The sequence below is a fragment of the Bos grunniens genome, chromosome 11 (genome assembly GCF_055505025.1).
Source record: "Bos grunniens cultivar Pamir isolate PY7600 chromosome 11, Bosgru_T2T1.0, whole genome shotgun sequence".
NCBI lineage: Eukaryota > Metazoa > Chordata > Mammalia > Artiodactyla > Bovidae > Bos > Bos grunniens.
This window is the reverse complement of record NC_141175.1, coordinates 68,967,982-68,980,332: the sequence shown is the minus strand read 5'-3', so window position 1 is coordinate 68,980,332 and position 12,351 is coordinate 68,967,982. Positions and strand designations below refer to the sequence as shown.

Here is a 12,351-nt window from a genome sequence, read left to right as displayed (position 1 = left end):
AGGATTTTCCAGGCAAGAATACTAGAGTGGATTGCCATTTCCTTCTCCAGGAGATCTTCCCAAGCCAGGGATCAAACCCAGGTTTCCTGCATTGCAAGCAGAGTTTTTACTGTCTAATTAGGTCAAATGTTAGCTATCAGGAAAAATCCTCAGTCTATTAAACCCTCAGTCTACTTAAAATCCCCAAACTTTCATAGTGATGAGACCTTTGGGATCACCCATTTCAGCACCTTCGTTTACAGTTGGGAAACAGAGGCTCCGAGGAAAGGGATGCTAGCAGAGGACTTGCATCTTCTCATCTCATCACCAAGATGGTTCTCATTTAGATGAAGTGGCCATTTGGGTAAAGATCATGATTTAAAGGATGCCAAGAAGTTATTCAGGGCACCAAACATTCTCTCCTTTGCTGGCTAAATAGGCTGTCAGAAAGTCTCATTATTAGAGTTGCTTCTTTGAGTGAAAACTGGTACTTACGCATTTGTACTGTACATTTCCCCAAACACCTTCACACAAATAGGGTTTTTCTGATTACCTATTATTTCCCAGCTTATTTAGAAAGTAAGTAAGTAGTAAAATCACTGCTTGAGATCTAATTTTAGCCAAGAGAGGGTAGTGGTGAGTGAGAAGAGTCTTGTGAGACTCGCTGAGGCAGTGAGAACCAGGGAGGAAAGCTGGACCTGGTAAGGCTGAGACTCTGGGTCCTGGAATTCAGATAAAAGCAGGTACCTGGAGGGATGAGGAGCTTTCAAAGCCATGGTATTCATCTGCACAAATGCAGACACCCAGTGAGAGGTAAAAATGGGTGCTTAGAAAAACCAGGGTGGCTACACTGGACTCTCTGATGAGTTGTCATTTCAGAAGTATACTTATAGAGGGAAGTGAGCCCTTGGAGCCAGGGGTAATAGGCAAACCCTGTGGGAACAATGTTGTGGAGACTTCAATTCCCATGAGCTAGTAAGAAATGTTCAGGGCAACAAACCCAATAAAATTAGGTTAAGAGTAACTCCACAAGGCAGAGGTGGGAAATGGGCCTGTTACCTGGAGTTTTTCTTTTGTGTATACCAATAATTCAAAAAAAAAAAACAAAAAAAAACCAGAGCTTTTTCTCCTTCTTTCACCATTATTTTGGCAACAAAGAATGATCTTTGGATTGAAAATCATAGAACATCCATCAATGAAAGGGAAATAGAAGTCCAGACTGGAGGAAACCCATGTCAGAGAGTAACAGTGACATATCTGAATGCTTCCTGCATCATCTCATTGAATTTGTACAATAACTCTGTGGTTTTAGGCACTATCTTATTTAGATATTAGGAATCATAAACTTATGAAGGTGAAACTATTTATGTTTCATGTAATTAGGGGGAGGGAAGGAACATAATTTATACCCTGGCCATCTGAGTCTGAGAGCTAAATTGCTCCGTTATTTGGCCTCCAGAGCACCTAAGAGAGATCAGGTCTCCTGGTGCACACACATCACTCCAACTGTTGAGAGAACTTCCAAATATGTAACGTGGACCGTGGTGAGAAGCTGAATGGAAAAATGTGTGTGTGCTTGCTCAGTCATGTCTGATTCTTTGCGACCCCATGGACTATAGCCCACCAGGTTCCTCTGTCCTTGGGATTTTCCAGGAAAGAATATTGGAGTGGGTTGCCATTTCCTCCTCTGTGTCTCCTGCATTGGCAAGGTGGGTTCTTTACCAATGAGCCACCTGGGAAGCCTCGATGGGAAAACAGTTTTCTGTTAAAAAAAGGAGACTATAACAGATTCTACAAACTGCAAGTAGTGAGCTTGATGTAGATTCTGTGAAAAATCCTATGATAGTCTACTAAGGGGTTATTATATTAATCTGTTAAGAAGATACTACACTTGATCTTAGCCAGAAGGTCCAGAAGCCATAAGGAGTTACTATGAACACCTGGGAAAGGAAGCTTTGGGTCCAAGACCCAACAAAGGTTGTTAACACAGGTTATGTCATTTAGAAAATACTGCAGCTGCTTTGGGCTCGCTGCTGTGTGGCTTCCCTTATAAAAAGAGTCATCCTCTCAAAATAGTCACAACCAGTGTAGAGGAGACCAGGTCAGATGATGACAATGCTGTAGAACCACACACATAGGTACATCAATGGGGGTGAGGGGGTTCCAGGGAGAGGCACACAAACCAGAGAAAGAGGGGCAGAGAAAGTTCTCCAAGGATCACATTCCTTTGCCTCCCATTAGAAAAGTTTCTAAAATTGAATTTCTCTTAACATTTTAGATTGAATTATGCAAATGTATGTTCGTGTACATGGGATGGCCATTTTAAGGCCATACATAGTCAAATATTGGCAATTTCGTTGATTCAACCTAACCCAAAATCTTAAAGTTCAACAGCACGACAGACAAGTTCACATTGAAAGAGTAGGAGTTCTGTGCTCTGCATCTCCCCACCTAGCCCTTTCTCCAAGGCTGCCACATTCTACTCTTGGAGCTGTTTTCGGCTATTTCTTGGCTGCTTACTGCCTCTTAATATGTTCTATCATTTCTTGGCTTTTCATTTTCATACCAGCTATTGCAGTTCTCTTTTGAGAATGGGGATTTAGCTCTCTAACGCCACCTCTGTCATAAATGTCTGCACTCCCTTACCCTTCTTACATTGCCCTGTTATAGTTTCTGGTGAAATCACTCTTCACGTTGGCATCGTTAATGTCAGGAGGGAAGCCTGTTCCCCACTCCTGAAGTTTTCTTCCTTGAGGTGCGATTTCTCTGTTCTCTCTGCCCACCTCAGTTAGTCATTTCCTTCTCTCTAAGGGAGAAGGAGTAGCTTGATTTGGTTGGTAAATTTGGATCAGTTATTTTTCCTTCTGCCCCACTGGAAACTGTTCATTACCAAGGAACAAGCACTCTGTGGAGCACTGCCCTTGCTGGGTGAGAAAATATGCCCAATCTAGGGTTCAGTCCATTTGGTTCTCCCAACTAAACTACTTTAGCCAAATCAACCTTTATCATAAAGAATAAAAGTGGTATTTTATCTTTCCCCTGAATTTCTTAGTTTTATTTATCAAATTATTCAAAACTTAGGTGGGAAGGAGAAAAAGTGATCTACCAAGTATCTTGGAAGGACCCCAAAATTATGATTATATACCTCTAAATCTGCAAGATCAGACCAGTCAATCCTAAAGGAAATCAGTCCTGAATATTCATTGGAAGGACTGATGCTGTAGCTCCAATACTTTGTCCACCTGATGTGAAGAACTGACTCATTAGAAAAGACCCTGATGCTGGGAAAGTTGGAGAGCAGGAGGAGAAGAGGGTGACAGAAGATGAGATGGTTGGATGGCATCCTTGACTCAATGGATGTGAGTCTGAGCAGACACCACCGGATAGTGAAGGACAGGGAAGCCTGGTGTGCTGCAATCCATGGGGTCACAGAGAGTCAGACACGACTTAGTGACTGAACAACAACAACCTCTAAATTTACTCTTCTTTTCTTATAGTACCTTTTATTTGCTCTAGAGCTATTAAGTTGCTCTGTTTTTCTTATCTATTTAGCTCACCCCTAAACTCCTGAAGGCTGAGCCCTTCTTTCTATAAGGTCATCACTTCAAGTAATGTCTTGCTCTCCCTACCCCTGCCCATTCGCCTTGGAGATAAGCCTTTCAGAATTCTCCTACCCTCTGTTTCCATCTGCTCCAATTGTTCTCTAGGTCTGCAGCCCAGCTGTCACCCAGAAGCTCCCCTTCACCATCATTCTGGGAATTTTGTTTGTTTCTCTCCTGTGTTGAATCCTGATCTCGTGGTTTACATGATTCCTCTTCCTTGGTCTACATTCTACCCTCACACTTGACCAGTCATTTTGTTAAGTATAGAAATCTGTCTTGGACAGAATTTCCCTCAGAAATTTGCAGAAAGTACTCTTCCAGAATTCTAGTATTATGAAATGTTGCAATGATGGGCATTCTTCAGGATACCTGACACATCCTATCCATTTAGAAGCACATTCAAGTTGTAGAAAATTTTCTTGCATTATTTTTTTTTAAATAATCTTCCTTCCATTTTTTCCTCATCTCATTTTTCACCCACTCATGCTTAGAACTCTTATAATTTTAATGTTTGACCATCTGAATTAATCCTCCAATGTTCTTTTCTTTCTTACTTACCATCATTTTGTCACTTTGTTTTACTTTATGTGAGATTCTTATACTTTATTTTTCCACGGATTTGATTACATTCCCCGGTTTTTAGTTGATCATCTCAATCCTCCTGCATCCATGTCTTGGGTCTCTGAGTCCAGAGCCTACGTCCTGAACGTAGAGTCTGAAACCCACTTCCTATGCAGAAGGAAAACCATCTGTCTTTCTCCCATTGCAGCAGCAGGGTCAGGGAAGGCATAGAGGTGGTGATGGGGTGTGTTGCCTAATTCCATGGGCGTAGGAAGGGAACTTAATGCCTCCTTACATAAACTTTCAACCAACACTCCTATTTTCAGCCTCATCCCATAGCACGGTCTTCAGAAGTAACCAATGCATTCCATTTCTGAGACTTTTTGGTCCTTTCTGGCATGCAAATATTCCATCTTGTCTTCCCATATAAGCTTGGTTTTCAGCTTTTTTGAGTCTGCTATGTCAGGATGACATTCATGCATCTACTTTTCCAGCATTCAAAATTGTGTTGACATCTCCCCTTGGCTGTAGTCTTTTCTCCCATGTTATTTGTCATCTCTTTTAAAAAAGAGATTATGCTTAAAAAAATTTTTTTTTCTCAGTATTTTGTTGGCATGTGGGGAGAGATTAATGCCTGGCATGCTGCAATTCATGGGGTTGCAAAGAGTCGGACACAACTGGCCGACTGAACTGAACTGACTGAAATGAATGTTACTTAATGTTCCATATTTAAAGAGAACTTTGCCCCCCGCCATTCTTTTCTCCCTCCATCCCACCCTTTCTACATCAATTTTTAGTAAAAACTCTGTTCAATTATAATTCATAGATCTTACAATTCACCCATTTAAAGTATACAATTCAATATTTTTTTTTAGTATATTCAGAGCAGTCATTGCCACCGTCAATTTTAGTATATTTTCGTCCAAGTATGTAGAATATTTTAGAATATTTCAAACCCAAAAGAAACGTGTACTTGCTGGCAGTCACTGCCTATTTCCCTCAATCCCACCAGCCTTAGGAAATCACAAGTCTACTTTCTGTCACTATGAAAGTTTTAGTTGCTCAGTCGTGTCTGACTCTTTGTGATCCCATGGACTGTAGCCCGCCAGGTTCCGCTGTCCATGGGATTCTCCAGATAAGAATACTGGAGTAGGTAGCCATTCCCTTCTCCAGGGGATCATTCTGAGCCAGTGATTGAACCTGGGTCTTCTGCATTGCAGGCAGATTCTTCACCATCTGAGCTATAATCTGGGCATTTCATGTAGTGAAATCATACAATATATGGCCCTTTGAGGCTGGCTTAATTAACTTAGGGTTTCCCTGGTAGCTCACCTCCTCCAGGTTCAACTCCTGGGTCGGGAAGATCCCCTGGAGAAGGGATAGGCTACCCACTCCAGTATTCTTGGGCTTCCCTTGTGGCTCAGATAGTAAAGAATCTGCCTGCAATGCGGGAGACCTGGGTTTGACCCCTTTAGCATAAGGTTTAAAATGTTCATCCATGTTGTAGCATGTATCAATACTTCATTTCTTTGTATTAACAAATAACATTCCAACGTCAGGATATACCATATTGTATCTATACATTTATCACTCGGTGGCCTTTGGGTTGTTTCTACTTTCTGGCCATTATGGAGAATATTATGTTTGTGTGTAGAGGTATGCTTTCATTTTTCTTGCATGTATAATTAGGACTGGAATTGCTGAGTTAACTCTATATTTAATCTTTGAGAAACTGCCAGACAGTTTTCCAAATTGGCTGCACATATTTTATATTCCCACAATGTATGAGGGTCCCAAATACCCCACATCCTCATCAGCAGTTGTTATTGTCTTTATTATAGCCATCCTAGTGGGTGTGAGGTGAAATCTCTTTGTGGTTTTGATTTGCATTTCTCTATGAATAATGATGTTGAACATCGTTTTATATGCCTGTTGCCTGTTCAGGCATGTCTTCTTTGGAGAAATGTCTTTTTAAATCTTTTGACCATTTTAAAATTGGGTTGTCTTTTTATTATTGAGTTGTAAGGGATTTTTTATATTATGCTCACTAGTTCCCTTACCAGTTATTTAATTTCCAAATATTTTTCCCATTCTGTGGTTATGTTTTTACTTTCTTGATGGTACCCTTTGTAGCAATTTTATTTTTCACTCTTATAGCTTGTGCTTTTGGTATCAAAGAATGAGTTGGAAGTGTTCTCTCTTCTTTGGAAATTTTATGACATGTTAGTTTTCTTCTACAAAGGTTTTGTAGAATTTATCAATAAAGACAATCGGGCTTAGAATTTTTTTGTAGACAATTTAAAAATTACTGACTCTATCTCCTTATTTATTATGTCTATTCAGGTTTTCTATTTATTTTTGTTGGTTTCAGTATTTTATGTCTTCCTAGGAATTTGTCCATTTCATTTCCCTTCCTCTTTATGTTTATTTTTGTTTTGGACAGTAGAAAAGGATAGTTCAAGGAAATACGGTGGTGTGCTTCATGCTGCTGTATGGGATTGTATAGGGTGTAGTTCATTTGAACTTGCTCCTTTGAGCTGAGTGTGTGCAAACTGCGTGACCAAACATGGTGTCTTAAATAGCAAGAGGGTTAAATGTGCCAGCCTTGAAGCATGTGGGTTTGAATCCTGCCTCTACCACTTTCTAGAGGAGTGCCTTTGGGCATATTACTTAATCTCTTTAAATGTCAGTTTCCTTCTGTATAAATAATAGATAATATCACCTTCCTTAGGGCTTTTTGTTTTCTTAAAAGACCAAATGACACAGTACAGTTAAAGTGCTTAAAATAGTGGCTGATTCAATAAGAATGTTACTTATGTATATAAATGTTATTTACTTATGTTTATTTATGTTTATAAGTGTGACTTCTGTTATTGTTCAGTAGCTAAGTCATGTCCAACTCTTCCCGACCCTATGGACTGTTGCATGCCAGCCTTCCCTGTCCGTCACCATCTCCTGGAGTTTGCCAAAGTTCTTATCGATTGAATCGGTGATGCCATCCAAACATCTCATCCTCTGTCATCCTCTCCTTCTGCCTTCAATCTTGCCCATCATCAGGGTTTTTTTCCAGTGAGTCAGCTGTTCACATCAGGTGGCCAAAGTATTGGAGCTTCAGTTTCAACATCAGTACTTCCAAAGAGTATTCAGGGTTGATTTCCTTTAGGATTGACTGGTTTGATCTCCTTGCTTTCCAAGGAACTCTCAAGAGTCTTTTCTAGCTGAACATACAGTGGAAGTGACGAATAGATTCAAGGGATTAGATCTAGTAAACAGAGTGCCTGAAGAACTATGGACAGAGGTCCATAATATTGTACAGGAGGAAGCAAACAAAATCATCCCAGAGGAAAAAACTTACGGCCCACCTGTATAAGCTTCCATTAGTAACTGAGGTCAGAAATGTTCTCTTTTTAATAATCCCTAGCAAGATGCCTGCCACACAGTAGGAGCTCAATATTATTTGTCTAATGTTTTCATGTCAAAGTACTGGATGTGAGGGCAAAGAGTTTGTTGAGGCACTGATTAGGGTACTGATTCATAGTGAATGTCACTGGAAGAGACTGGAGGCATGCTGAAGCTGTCGTGGCTCTTGTCGGGTTCAACAGAGTCATAAATGGTTTGAATAAAGCCACTTGACATAAAGAAACTATGAGGGAGAACAAAATTTGGGTACGCATATATGTGTGTATACATCCCTATACTTGAATCCTACAATTACAACTGCATATGTAACAGGAAGCTGTCGATTAGCAGCAACACAAAAGAAATGCTTTGGATTCTTGCCAAAAACAAGGTCATTATGAGTAAACAACTCAGAAACAATAGCAATAGAAAGCTATACTCTTTATGTGAAACAAGGGAGGGGACAAGTACACGCACAACAGAAATGTGTTGTAGCCTCCCTCCTCTTTAACTTTTGGGGGGATAATTTGCTATCTCTTCTAAAAAACTGAATGTAGACAATAGGCAATAGGCCCTGAGCATTCTCTTTTATGCAGATGGTAAAGTTTTACGATGAAGAGTTAAAAGCGTTCAGTAGACAGGTTGCCATATCCTTGGTATAGCACCTCATCGAGTTTGACATAAGGATGCACTTTCTTATCACCGAATTATCACTGAATGTGAGTTCGCCTTCTTTGTTCTTTGGCATGAGTCTCAGTCAGGATCCTCAGATTTCACACAAAGTTATCAATTCTATTCCCCAGCTCAGTTTAACTGAAACAGAGTAAAGGTACCTGTCAGTACTCATTAGTACTCAATTACTTTCCAAACTGAAACTGAGAGAAAAAATATTAATGGAAAACAGTCTGAAGGTTATGTGAGTCATCCATCTACACTCTAAAATTTGTCCCTAAGTGAAGCCTATCAGAGAATCAGGAATGTATAATAGCCTTCCTGCAGAGAGTTTCTTTTGTTGAATTGTATACTTTGGCATGAGAGTATGAAACTATATTAAAGATTGTTTCAGGAAGCATCCTTATGAAATATGCCTTTATTTTATATTATTCAAACTATTTTAATTATTACACAGCATCCTAGGATAATTGCATGAATTCAGCCTGGAAGAGAAAGATTTTCCTAAGCAAAAATGATAGAGAAGCCAGTGAAGGAGAGGGATGAGGAAAGTGAAAAAGGGTATATGTGGGAAATGCTGGTTATCTCAGTTTATCTGGAGTGAGGCATCCAGCTAGGACTGGAAAATGGAATAGAACCAGAGTGTACCAGGCCAAAGAGAGATTCAGTTCAGTTCAGTCACTCAGTCATGTCTGACTCTTTGCAACCCCATGAATCCCAGCACGCCAGGCCTCCCTGTCCATCACCAACTCCCGCAGTTCACTCAAACTCACGTCCATTGAGTCGGTGATGCCATCCAGTCATCTCATCCTCTGTCATCCCCTTCTCCTCCTGCCCCCAATCCCTCCCAGCATCAGAGTCTTTTCCAATGAGTCAACCCTTCGCATGAGGTGGCCAAAGTACTGGAGTTTCAGCTTTAGCATCAGTCCTTCCAAAGAACACCCCGGACTGATCTCCTTTAGAATGGACTGGTTGGATCTCCTTGCAGTCCAAGGGACTCTGAAGAGTCTTCTCCAACACCACAGTTCAAAAGCATCAATTCTTCGGCACTCAGCTTTCTTCACAGTCCAACTCTCACATCCATACATGACCACTAGAAAAACCATAGCCTTGACTAGATGGACCTTTGTTGGCAAAGTAATGTCACTGCTTTTGAATATGCTATCTAGGTTGGTCATAACTTTCCTTCCAAGGAGTAAGCATCATTTAATTTCATGGCTGCAGTCACCATCTGCAGTGATTTTGGAGCCCAAAACATAAAGTCTGCCACTGTTTCCACTGTTTCCCCATCTATTTCCCATGAAGTGATGGGACTGGACGCCATGATCTTTGTTTTCTGAATGTTGAGCCTTAAGCCAACGTTTTCACTCTCCTCTTTCACTTTCATCAAGAGACTCTTTAGATCCTCTTCACTTTCTGCCATAAGGGTGGTGTCATCTGCATATCTGAGGTTATTGATATTTCTCCCGGCAATCTTGATTCCAGCTTGTGTTTCTTCCAGCCCAGTGTTTCTCATAATGTACTCTGCATAGAAGTTAAATAAACAGGGTGACAATATACAGCCTTGACGAACTCCTTTTCCTATTTGGAACCAGTCTGTTGTTCCATGTCCAGTTCTAACTGGTGCTTCCTGACCTGCATATAGGTTTCTCAGGAGGCAGGTCAGGTGGTCTGGTATTCTCATCTCTTTCAGAATTTTCCACAGTTTATTGTGACTCACACACTCAAAGGCTTTGGCATAGTCAATAAAGCAGAATTAAATGTTTTTCTGGAACTCTCTTGCTTTTTTGATGATCCAGCGGATGTTGGCAATTTGATCTCTGGTTCCCCTGCCTTTTCTAAAACCAGCTTGAACATCTGGAAGTTCATGGTTCACGTATTGCTGAAGCCTGGCTTGGAGAATTTTGAGCATTACTTTATCAGCGTGTGAGTTGAGTGCAACTGTGTGGTAGTTTGAGCATTCTTTGGCATTACCTTTCTTTGGGATTGGAATAAAAACTGCCCTTTTCCAGTCCTGTGGCCACTGCTGAGTTTTCCATATTTGCTGGCATATTGGGTAAAGCACTTTCACAGCATGATCTTTCAGGATTTGAAATAGCTCAACTGGAATTCCATCACCTCCACTAGCTTTGTTCATAGTGATGCTTTCTAAGGCTCACTTGACTTCGCATTCCAGGATGTCTGGCTCTAGTTGAGTGATCACACCATCGTGATTATCTTGGTCATGAAGATCTTTTTTGTATAGTTCCTCTGTGTATTCTTGCCACCTCTTCTTAATATCTTCTGCTTCTGTTAGGTCCATGCCATTTCTGTCCTTTATTGAGCCCATCTTTGCATGAAATGTTCCCTTGGTATCTCTAATTTTCTTGAAGAGATCTCTAGTCTTTCCCATTCAGTTTTCTTCCTCTATTTCTTTGCATTGATCGCTGAGGAAGATTTTCTTATTTCTCCTTGCTATTCTTTGGAACTCTGCATTCAGATGTTTATATCTTTCCTTTTCTCCTTTGCTTTTCCCTTCTCTTCTTTTCACAGCTATTTGTAAGGCCTCCCCAGACAGCCATTTTGCTTTTGTGCATTTCTTTTCCATGGGGATAGTCTTGATCCCTGTCTCCTGTACAATGTCACGAACCTCATTCCATAGTTCATCAAGCACTCTATCTATCAGGTCTAGGCCCTTAAATCTATTTCTCACTTCCACTGTATAATCATAAGGGATTTGATTTAGGTCATACCTGAATGGTCTAGTGGTTTTCCCTACTTTCTTCAATTTAAGTCTGAATGTGGCAATAAGATGTTCATGATCTGAGCCACAGTCAGCTCCTGGTCTTGTTTTTGTTGACTATATAGAGCTTCTCCATCTTTGGCTGCAAAGAATATAATCAATCTGATTTCGGTGTTGACCATCTGGTGATGTTCATGTGTTGAGTCTTCTCTTGTGTTGTTGTAAGAGGGTGTTTCCTATGACCAGGGTGTTCTCTTGGCAAAACTCTATTAGCCTTTGCCCTGCTTCATTCCATATTCTAAGGCCAAATTTGCCTGTTACTCCAGGTGTTTCTTGGCTTCCTACTTTTGCATTCCAGTCCCCTATAATGAAAAGGACATCTTTTTTGGGTGTTAGTTCTAAAAGGTCTTGTAGGTCTTCATAGAACCATTCAACTTCAGCTTCTTCAGCGTTACTGGTTGGGGCATAGACTTGGATTACTGTGATATTGAATGGTTTGCCTTGGAAATGAACAGAGATCATTCTGTCATTTTTGAGATTGCATCCAAGTACTGCATTTCGAACTCTTTTGTTGACCATGATGGCTCCACCATTTCTTCTAAGGGATTCCTGCCCACAGTAGTAGATATAATGGTCATCTGAGTTAAATTCACCCTTTCCAGTCCATTTTAGTTCGCTGATTCCTAGAATGTCGACGTTCACTGTTGCCATCTCCTGTTTGACCACTTCCAATTTGCCTTGATCCATGGACATAACATTCCAGGTTCCTATGCAATATTGCTCTTTACAGCATCAGACCTTGCTTCTAACACCAGTCACATCCACAACTGGGTATTGTTTTTGCTTTGGCTCCATCCCTTCATTCTTTCTGGAGTTATTTCTCCACTGATCTCCAGGAGCATATTGGGCACCTACTGACCTGGGGAGTTCCTCTTTCAGTATCCTATCATTTTGCCTTTTCATACTGTTCATGGGGTTTTCAAGACAAGAATACTGAAGTGGTTTGCCATTCCCTTCTCCAGTGGACCACATTCTGTCAGACCTCTCCACCATGACCTGCCCGTCTTGGGTGGCCCCACATGGCATGGCTTAGTTTCATTGAGTTAGACAAGGCTGTGGTCTATGTGATTTGATTTACTAGTTTTCTGATTATGGTTTCAGTGTGTCTGCCCTCTGATGCCATCTCGCAACACCTACGTCTTACTTGGGTTTGTCTTACCTTGGATGTGGTGTATCTCTTCACAGCTGCTCCAGCAAAGCGCAGCTGCTGCTCCTTACCTTGGATGAGGGATATTTCCACCGCCCCTCCTGACCTTGAACATGGAGTAGTTCCTCTCGGCCTCCTGCGCCCGTGTAGCCACCACTCCTTGGACTTGGGTTGCTCCTGTATTTGAGAATGAACAGAAGGTCATCCAT

At 41.0% G+C, this 12,351-nt stretch overlaps 1 pseudogene; it reads right to left on the bottom strand.

Annotated features, from left to right (window-relative positions):
• Positions 1-1,733: 1,733 nt before the first annotated feature.
• Positions 1,734-1,900, bottom strand: LOC147363283 (U2 spliceosomal RNA; annotated as a pseudogene).
• Positions 1,901-12,351: the final 10,451 nt, after the last annotated feature.